The sequence below is a fragment of the Stylophora pistillata genome, chromosome 5 (genome assembly GCF_964205215.1).
Source record: "Stylophora pistillata chromosome 5, jaStyPist1.2, whole genome shotgun sequence".
Taxonomy (NCBI): domain Eukaryota; kingdom Metazoa; phylum Cnidaria; class Anthozoa; order Scleractinia; family Pocilloporidae; genus Stylophora; species Stylophora pistillata.
In genome coordinates, this window is record NC_142523.1 from 20,340,789 (window position 1) to 20,349,340 (window position 8,552).

An 8,552-nucleotide genomic window follows, 5' to 3' on the forward strand; every position below is an offset into this window, starting at 1 on the left:
GAGAAGGTATTCAGTCTGAAGATCTTTCGAAAATCAGATGTAGCGCTGGAGATGAGAAGACTTCGGGCGTTGATAAAGAAAATAAGCTCAATGAAGTTTATGGGAAAATGTACAGGATCTCATTGGATCATTATATTTTGAAAGATCATGGGGCTTTTTTTCCGAGAGCTCTTTCTGATGAGCTTCTCTTCGAGCTCAGGCCTGCACCTGCTGGTAGTGTTGTGAAAAGATCCGACCCAACAAAACTTTATTATAAATTGACTGACATCCAGCTTGAGTATGAAGTCATTCACAGTCAAAAACTGATGAAGCCCTTTCTAACTACAAAAAATGGAAAGAGATTCATGTACGAGCATATCATTCATCTCAAGACAATCTCAATAGATAAAGGTTCCGACACGATAATCAATGAGAGCATCAATGTTCCAAGGAGGTCTATGTAGGGGCTTCTTCTTCTCTTTTATGAGACATACACAACAGGAACAAGAAATAGTGAAAAGGCGTTTAATCCCAACATCACTGATGTTAAACTGACTGTTGATGGTATTCCAAATAAGATTTACAACCAAGGAATGCAGGCAAGAGATATGTGGGAAAATATTTGGGAAGGAGAACAGCGCGATGAATGCAACAGAGTTTTATGCTGGAGACAGGTTCGGTCTCTTTATCGATCTTAGAAGCATGAGAGACAATGATCTTCATGGTTAAGGATTGAGATTGGTGAATACAAAAGATGGAGTTCATCTTGCAATTAACAGGAAAGGATCGGGTTCAGGAAATGTTGAATGTCACAGCTTCATTCTTTCTGATGCTCAGCTCAACATCGTCAACAGAGAGCTTGAAAGTGTGAACTATTAATAACGCGATCAGAAGTTTTTTCTGAGATATTGTCATTAGTTTTTTCTGATGGTTGAAACGAATTTTGAGGTTGTCTTGAGAATCAAATCTCAAAATTCTTCAATTTTGCTTTGATTTTTTAAAGAAACTGCGCCAATCATTTTGCCTAAAGAGCATCCTTCTTATTTTTTAAATGAGATAAAAAATCAGTTTTCAAAACTGCCCTGTTTTTCAGGCAATTGTGCCAGAAACCCACTTAATCAAATCTTCAATTTTTCTTTGATTTTTCAAAAGAAAAAAATGCGTCAATCATTTTGCCTGAAAAACATCGTTCTTTTTTTTTTAAATGAGATAAAAAATGAAAAAAAATCAGTTTTCAAAATTGCCCTGTTTTTCAGGGTATTTTTGAAAATGTGCCAGAGACCCACTGAATCAGATGTTCAATTTTTCTTTGATTTCTTTGAAAGAAACTGTGCCAATCATTTTGCCAGAAAAACGTCGCTCTTTTTTTTAAATGAGATAAAAAATGAAAAAAAATCAGTTTTCCAAATTTCCCTGTTTTTCAGGGTATTTTTGAAAAAAAAAATGTTCCAGAAACCCCCTTTTCCTACTACTAAAATGTTTTTAAAACCATTGTCAGTTTCTATTAAGAGCAAAAACTATAAAAAGCGTTTTCAAAGTGAGCCTGAGGTTCTTCCTTGTTTTGAACTGAACTCCAAATTCTTGGAGAGGCATGAAAAACCTCTTTCGCTCGAGACAACCCGAAAGCGAGAAAATCCTGTGAACACGTCCTACAAAAAAAAAAATCTCCGAGCTAACAGGTCACACCTACTCGGGTTCAATATCCATCTGCAGCCCTAATCTTTTAGAAAAACAACAAAGGATGTCAAGCAGGTTGGTTGGGTTCTCAGTCGTACTACTAAGTACACTGTCACAGCTGCGCCAGCGACGGTCCACCCACTAAAGCTTTACGAGAAATTTATATCAACAGCCTTCCATCAATATTTCAATAACACAACATCACTGAATAACTGCATTGGGGATCTAGCAGTAAGAGTTGTAGGTGGATTGTTCACCAATGTATCGTTCAGCAACTCTCCAATGAATATCTCCATCAACTATTGAACTTTCAGTCGAATGCTCATCCCAGCGATTCAGCTAATAGCAGTCGCCTGTAGTGAATTTCTAAAAATAAAAAGATTAAACACTTATTTGCTTTTAAAGGAATAAAAAAATCCATCAATACACTAGTTACACCTCAAGACACTTACCTTATGCGCTGTCTCCATGTCCGGCAGCCGGACAGCGCTTTCAAAATACTCCGTGTCCGGCAATCAACTTCTTTTTTAATTTTCTGTTAATAATAACAAAGCCTTCTTTATATGGCTGAAAACCTCACTATTTCCACCGTAGTGTGGGTTTTCGTGAGCTCGGCAACCGGTATGCCGGTATTCATAACGTTCAAGCTCGCCGCGAGCTTCCGGACAGGAAATTGAAAATACTCCTTGTCTGGCAGTCGAATATTTTCCCGAATATGAAGTCATTACACTCGATATATTTGAGCTATACTATCCTAGACGGTGTTATTGTTGTTTACATGGCTAAAGAGTACGACTACCAGTTTTGAAACTGCCGTGAATTGTAGTGCTTTCTACGAGCTTCCGGACACGAAACCGTAAATACTCCGTGTCCGGCCTTGAAATATTTCCCGAATATTAAGTCGTTCTACTTAGTATATTCAAGCTATAACAGTTGACAGTCGAGAGTTACTGGAGTTTCACATTCAAAGCGGTGAGCTTATGTTTCTGTTTCACTCTACATGTATTTGTATTAACACCTGTTTATGTTCATGTGTGTATCTATTTTCAGGGAAGTACGCAGCCTAGGAGGGTGGTTTGTGAGCACAGAGTGCGGGGGTATGCACCCCTGAAACTTTCGAAGAATCATGTTTTAGTCCGCATTCCTTGTATTCAGAGGTCTATTACATCATATGATTTCTAATAGCTCATCTTTTTTAGCACTTACTCCCCCCTAACCCTAACCCTCTGTAGCCCGTGTGGGAGGGAAGGGGGGTTCCAGCAGTCTCGTGTACATAAAATGGTGTAGCTCGAATCTTTCCAGTCCGTACTGCGCAGTCTCAGCACCCTAATGTTTGTAAACATTATAAGTCTCACTCGATGGAATGCGAGTCAATGTTATTCAGTACGAATGACATACCTTGTCTTTGAGTCCTTTCAGATTCTTTTCTCAACACCCTCATTACTTTTTACAGCTGTGAAGTTGCAAGGGAGTAGGAGTGGCGCAGTAGCGAGAGCGCTCGCCTCCCACCAATGTGGCCCGAGTTGGATTCCTGGACCCGGCGTCATAAATGGATAAGGAACCCATGGGCTCTTGGTGGGTGGAGTTTGTTGTTGGTTCTCGTCCTTGCTCCGAGGGTTTTACTCCGGGTTCTCCGGTTTTCCTCTCTGTTAGGAATGTCACGATACCTGTAAGCACGCGTTACGTGCCAGTCCTGTTCTCGGGAATCATGGGATTGTAACACATGTGCTCGCAAGTATCTAGTTCTGCCTCGTCATCATGCGCACTATCAAGTCACTTGAGAAAGCACCAGCCGCTCAAGTGGTCAGTGCACTTCCCGCCTTTGCTCGAGTCGGTCAGCTCAAAGCAACTAGAGGAAATATCTGGAAAGGCGCTGTGTATGAACAGTTAAATTGAGAAATTTTCTACATTTAGCCGTGAGGTACATTAGAAGGTTTCTATGTACTAAACTGGAAGCAAAAAATCGTCAATGGAGCCGAAAATGAAAAAATCTCAACTTGCTGAAAATGGCGCAGCGCCAAGCAACGGCGAGTCGGCCATCGTCGCGGCCATCAGTTCCATGAGCGAGCTGCTAGTTTTTTCCATCTCTTCACTGAAGTTTACCATGACTGAATCCCTCGGTCAGATGAATGACACCATTGACCACCTCGCAATCGAGGAAGGTTCTTTAGAGGAAAATGCTGAAACTGAAGAACAGCTAGAAATAGCCACCTACATGGACCAACGATCCACACAGCAGTCGGACAAAAGCAAGCAATCTGGGTCCGCAGAGTCAAATAGGGGTGGGGGGGGGGGGGTTAAAAGCCTACCAGTTCTCAAACAACTGAGCAGGGCATTAACACTCTGATAAATCAGAGCTCTGAATCTCAGCGTGATGTTCCTGATGGGGAAATTGACCTACTGTCAGGCATTGGGAACTATCTCAAACATGATAAAAAGAAGGGTCCTGCTATAAACAAGCAGATCGCCAAAATTGTCCATGGCTTAATGAGAGAAAAGCTTACGGACGAAGTTTTGACAGCGACACAGAATCGCTATAATACGCAAGAAAGCTGTGAATGTCTCACCAGCACGAAGGTCAACCATCTCATTTGGGATAAACTTAAACCAGACACGAGGTCTGCTGATATCAAGTTGCAACGAGTGCAAGCCAACCTTGTCAAAGGGCTCATTCCTGTAGCTTCTATGGCTGAGAAACTTGTGCAGGCATGGGATAAAATTCCCAAAGATGCCTTGGATGCCACTGATTTAATAAGTACGGCCACTGATGCCATTGCTCTGATAGGTGCCGCTAATTTCGAGTTAGACATGCGGCGCCGGGAGAACATCAAGCCCAAGCTAAACGAAGACTACAAACATTTGTGCTCCAGCTCGGTCCCATTCACATAATTCTTGTTTTGGCAATGATGCCGATTTACCTAAACAACTGAGAGATCTCGCGGAAGCGACCAAGGTCAGCAAAAAGCTTAACCCCAAAGTGGAAGGCCACAAAAGCAATGGATAAAGAGGTTACAAACACGAAAAGTCCAAAGGATCTGGGTACAAGTACTCCTCTCGTGGTCTAGGCACTCAGATCAATAAACACTTCAACTGGAAAAGGCCTGGCCCCCCTTGCAAAAAAAAAATAAAAGACGAGGGGAAGAGGCCAAACAAATAGGGCCAGAAAACCCCTTAAATGAGGTAAGCTATACCACAAGTTATTTTCGAGCTGGTAGACTGCAACAATTTGTCCCAGCATGGAGAGATATAACTGACGACCCAGAAGTCTTAGATTGGGTTGAGCACTGTCATTTAAAGTTCATAGATGATGTATCCCCGGTACAAGAACCGAGTTATAAGGTCATTGAATTCAATGACACCGAATCTGCTATTATAGATTTTGAAATTGTTAAACTCCTTAATAAAGGTGTAATTGTGGAGTCTCCTACTCTCAGGGAGAGATTCTACCATCCATTTTCCTCAGTCTCAAAAAGAATGGAGTAGACTACAGGATGATCCTAAATTTAAAGGAGCTAAACCAGTTCATTGTTTACGGACACTTCAAAATGGACTCATTTAAGACAGTGACAGATCTAATGACCCAAGGATGTTTTATGGCATCTGTTGATATAAGAGATGCATATTATACAGTGCCAATTGCCATAGAACATAAGAAATACTTGAAATTCATGTGGCGGGACAAATTACATCAATATACCTGTCTACAAAATGGGTTGGCATCCGCCCCTAGAATCTTTACTAAACTGTTAAAACCAGTGTTTAATGTACTCAGGCAAAAAGGCTGTTTGTCTTCCTCGTACATAGATCATTGCTACCTTCAAGGAGCCTCATACGGGGAATGTTATGAAAATGTACTAGAAACTGTTATGTTGCTCAGGAAACTTGGGTTTCCTATTCACGAAAAGAAATCAGTGCTTGTACCATCTCAGGTCTTGACATGCCTGGGATTTGTTCATAACTCAATCGCGATGACTGTGCAGCTTAATGACAGCCGAAAGGAGAAACTGAAAAATGCCTGTCTCAACCTAGTTAACAAAGAGAACTGCACAGTCCAACAAGTGGCAGAGGTCATTGGGCTGCTAGTGTCAAGTTGGCCAGGGGTAGAACTTGGCCCTTTACACTATCGCAGTCTTGAAAGAGATAAATCTAATGCCTTGAGAGAAAACAAAGGCATCTTTGGGTCTTCAATGACCCTCTCCCCCTGTTCTAGGGCAGAACTTAATTGGTGGATAACTAATGTGGACACCTCAAACAGACTTATTTCTCATGGTGAACCAGAGCTCGTCATGTAAACTGATGCCTCTACTCATGGCTGGGGAGGTGTGAGGGAAGACCAGACAACAGGGGGGAGGTGAAACCAACAGGAAGCACCCCATCACATTAACTACCTAGAATCATTGGCTGTACTCTTAACATTAAAGGCTTTATGTGGAGAATGTGCTAATTTGCACATTCGGGTTCAATGTGATAATACCACCATAGTTTGTTATATCAACAAGATGGGTGGCTCAAAGTCCCCCGACTGCAACTCAGTGACAAAACACCTATGGGATTATTGTGTTGAACATAACATCTGGTTAAGTACCTCACATCTGCCAGGATGTGAAAAAACTGAGGCAGATAGAGAATCTAAGCACTTTAATGACCGTACTGAATAGAAGTTAGAGTAAAAAATATACCAGTCAATAACCCAAAGACTTGGTCAGCCAAGCATTGATTTGTTTGCACCTTGCTTAAATAAACAATGTACTGATTATGCCTCCTGAAGGCCTGATCCAGATGCACTGTTTGTTGATGCATTCTCTGCCAACTGGAATATGTTCTTGTTTTATGCTTTCCCTCCATTTAGCCTCATTGGGAAATGCCTGGAAAAAACTCAAGCAAACAAAGCATAGGGAATACTGGTGGTGGCCTTCTAGACATGCCAAAACTGGTATCCCAAACTGTTGCGACTTCTTGTGGTTCCTCCACTGGTCATCACACCCAGGGCAACACTCCTAACACTACCAGGGTGCCAGAAGCTTTACCCACTGAGGAAAAAGTTTAATCTGTTAGCATGTCATTTATGTGGAGACTCTACAAAAACAGACGCTTTTCTGAAGGAGCAACCAACATTGTCTTGCAATCCTGGCGCCAGTCATTACAGAAACAGTATGATGCCCACATCAGGAAATGGCTTTTCTTCTGCACTAAAAGGCAAGCAGATCTTATTTGCTCTACTATAGGTTTGGCTGTGGAATTTTTGACAACCCCTTATGATGAAGGATTGAGCTACAGAAGTATAAACTCTGCAAGATGTGCCCGGTCTGCTATTTTAGACAGCCTTGACTCAGCTCACCATACCTTTGGTGGGCACCATGATGTCAAGAGGTTCATGAATGGCATCTTCTAAAGTAGGCCTCCTCTTCCTCGTTATAGCAAAACTTGGGATTTCAACTTGGTAATCAGTACATTGGCCCTATGGGCAACTCCGAAGAACTCTCTCTTAAGGATTTGACATTGAAACGCGTGATGTTAGTTGCTTTAACCACAGCCCAGAGAGGGCAGTCATTGCACCTTTTAGACACTCTGAGCATGGTACAAGAGGAGACTGCTTATACGTTTCTGCTTGATAGAAATTTAAGACAAAGCAAACCTGGCAGATCAACGTCTGAATTAGTTGTTAAGTTATATGCGTACCCACATGACCGCAACCTTTGTGTAGTAAATGCTTCATCAGTATACCTTGATAAGACTAAGTTACTGCGTGGCAGTGAGTCTCATTTGCTCATAACTCATCAGAAACCACATAAGAGAGCCAGCAGAGACACAATAAGACGCTGGATCCAGGAAATGATGTTGAAGGCTGGCAGAAGTGTCAATGTTTATAAGCATCATAGTACCCGCTCAGCTGCAGCCTCCAAGGCTAAGGTCAACAATGCCTCTCTTGCTGAGATAATGCAACTGCTGGGTTGAGCTCAGCAGCCACCTTCGCTCGGTTTTATGATAGGGAGATTGAACAAGGTTCCTCGTTTACTAACAGTGTACTCAGCCTAAGTTAAATTGTTATTAGAGCTTCTGATTATAGCGTGTGCTATCAGTTGCTTTGAAATCTCACGTGACTTCGTAGTGCGTATGATAACGAGGCAGAATAAAAAATTAAAGGAGACTTACCTTAAATCGATGTTTGATTTGGATTCTGCCGAGTCATCAGTAGCACAAGAAGTCACGTCCATACCCTGTAGAGGTATTTATACCCACCCAAACTTCTACTCACCTGATTAGCACACTCAAGGCCTTAAAGACTGACCACTTGAGCGGCTGGTGCTTTCTCACGTGACTTCTTGTGCTACTGATGACTCAGCAGAATCCCAATCAAACATCTACTTAAGGTAAGTCTCGTTTAATTTTTAATTTGGCTGGACAGATGTGGATTAAAGTACTTGTTGAGTTTAATCGAAATTTTTATCCTTGTGGCGACCTAAACCATTTAACCTTTACCCAACACTCCCTCCACAAAAACCGTCAGTTCTAAATTCTAATTCGATCTTAAATGTAATGAACGGCGTTATATTGGAGAGCATACAATACGGAAACATTAAGTACCAGGGCAATTTTCTAAGTGCCCTCAAGTGCTGTAGAGTTTTTAATTTGCAACGAGCACCCCGGGACACGCATCGCCGTCGTAAACATTTCGCAAACTCTACTTGCTTTTCCAAAGAAACGGCCAGTATTGCACTAATTTGAAAGGAGAGCTGATATGATGATGTTTGCCCAAAAGTTGCGTTTAACCAGCGTCTGTTCCTCGATTTCCTTATTCTATCACAAGGTTAAGAAATTTTGATCGGATTGTGGCCGCCAAAACAGCAGAAGAAAGTCGTTGGTAAGACAGTACTCAGGAAAACGTTCAAAGGTTT

General features: G+C 41.8%; 2 pseudogenes; both read left to right on the plus strand.

Moving 5' to 3' along the window:
- The first annotated feature begins 3,625 nt into the window (after positions 1-3,625).
- Positions 3,626-4,586, plus strand: LOC148730727 (uncharacterized; annotated as a pseudogene).
- A 1,931-nt stretch (positions 4,587-6,517) lies between these two features.
- LOC148730728 (uncharacterized) lies at positions 6,518-7,697 on the plus strand (annotated as a pseudogene).
- Positions 7,698-8,552: the final 855 nt, after the last annotated feature.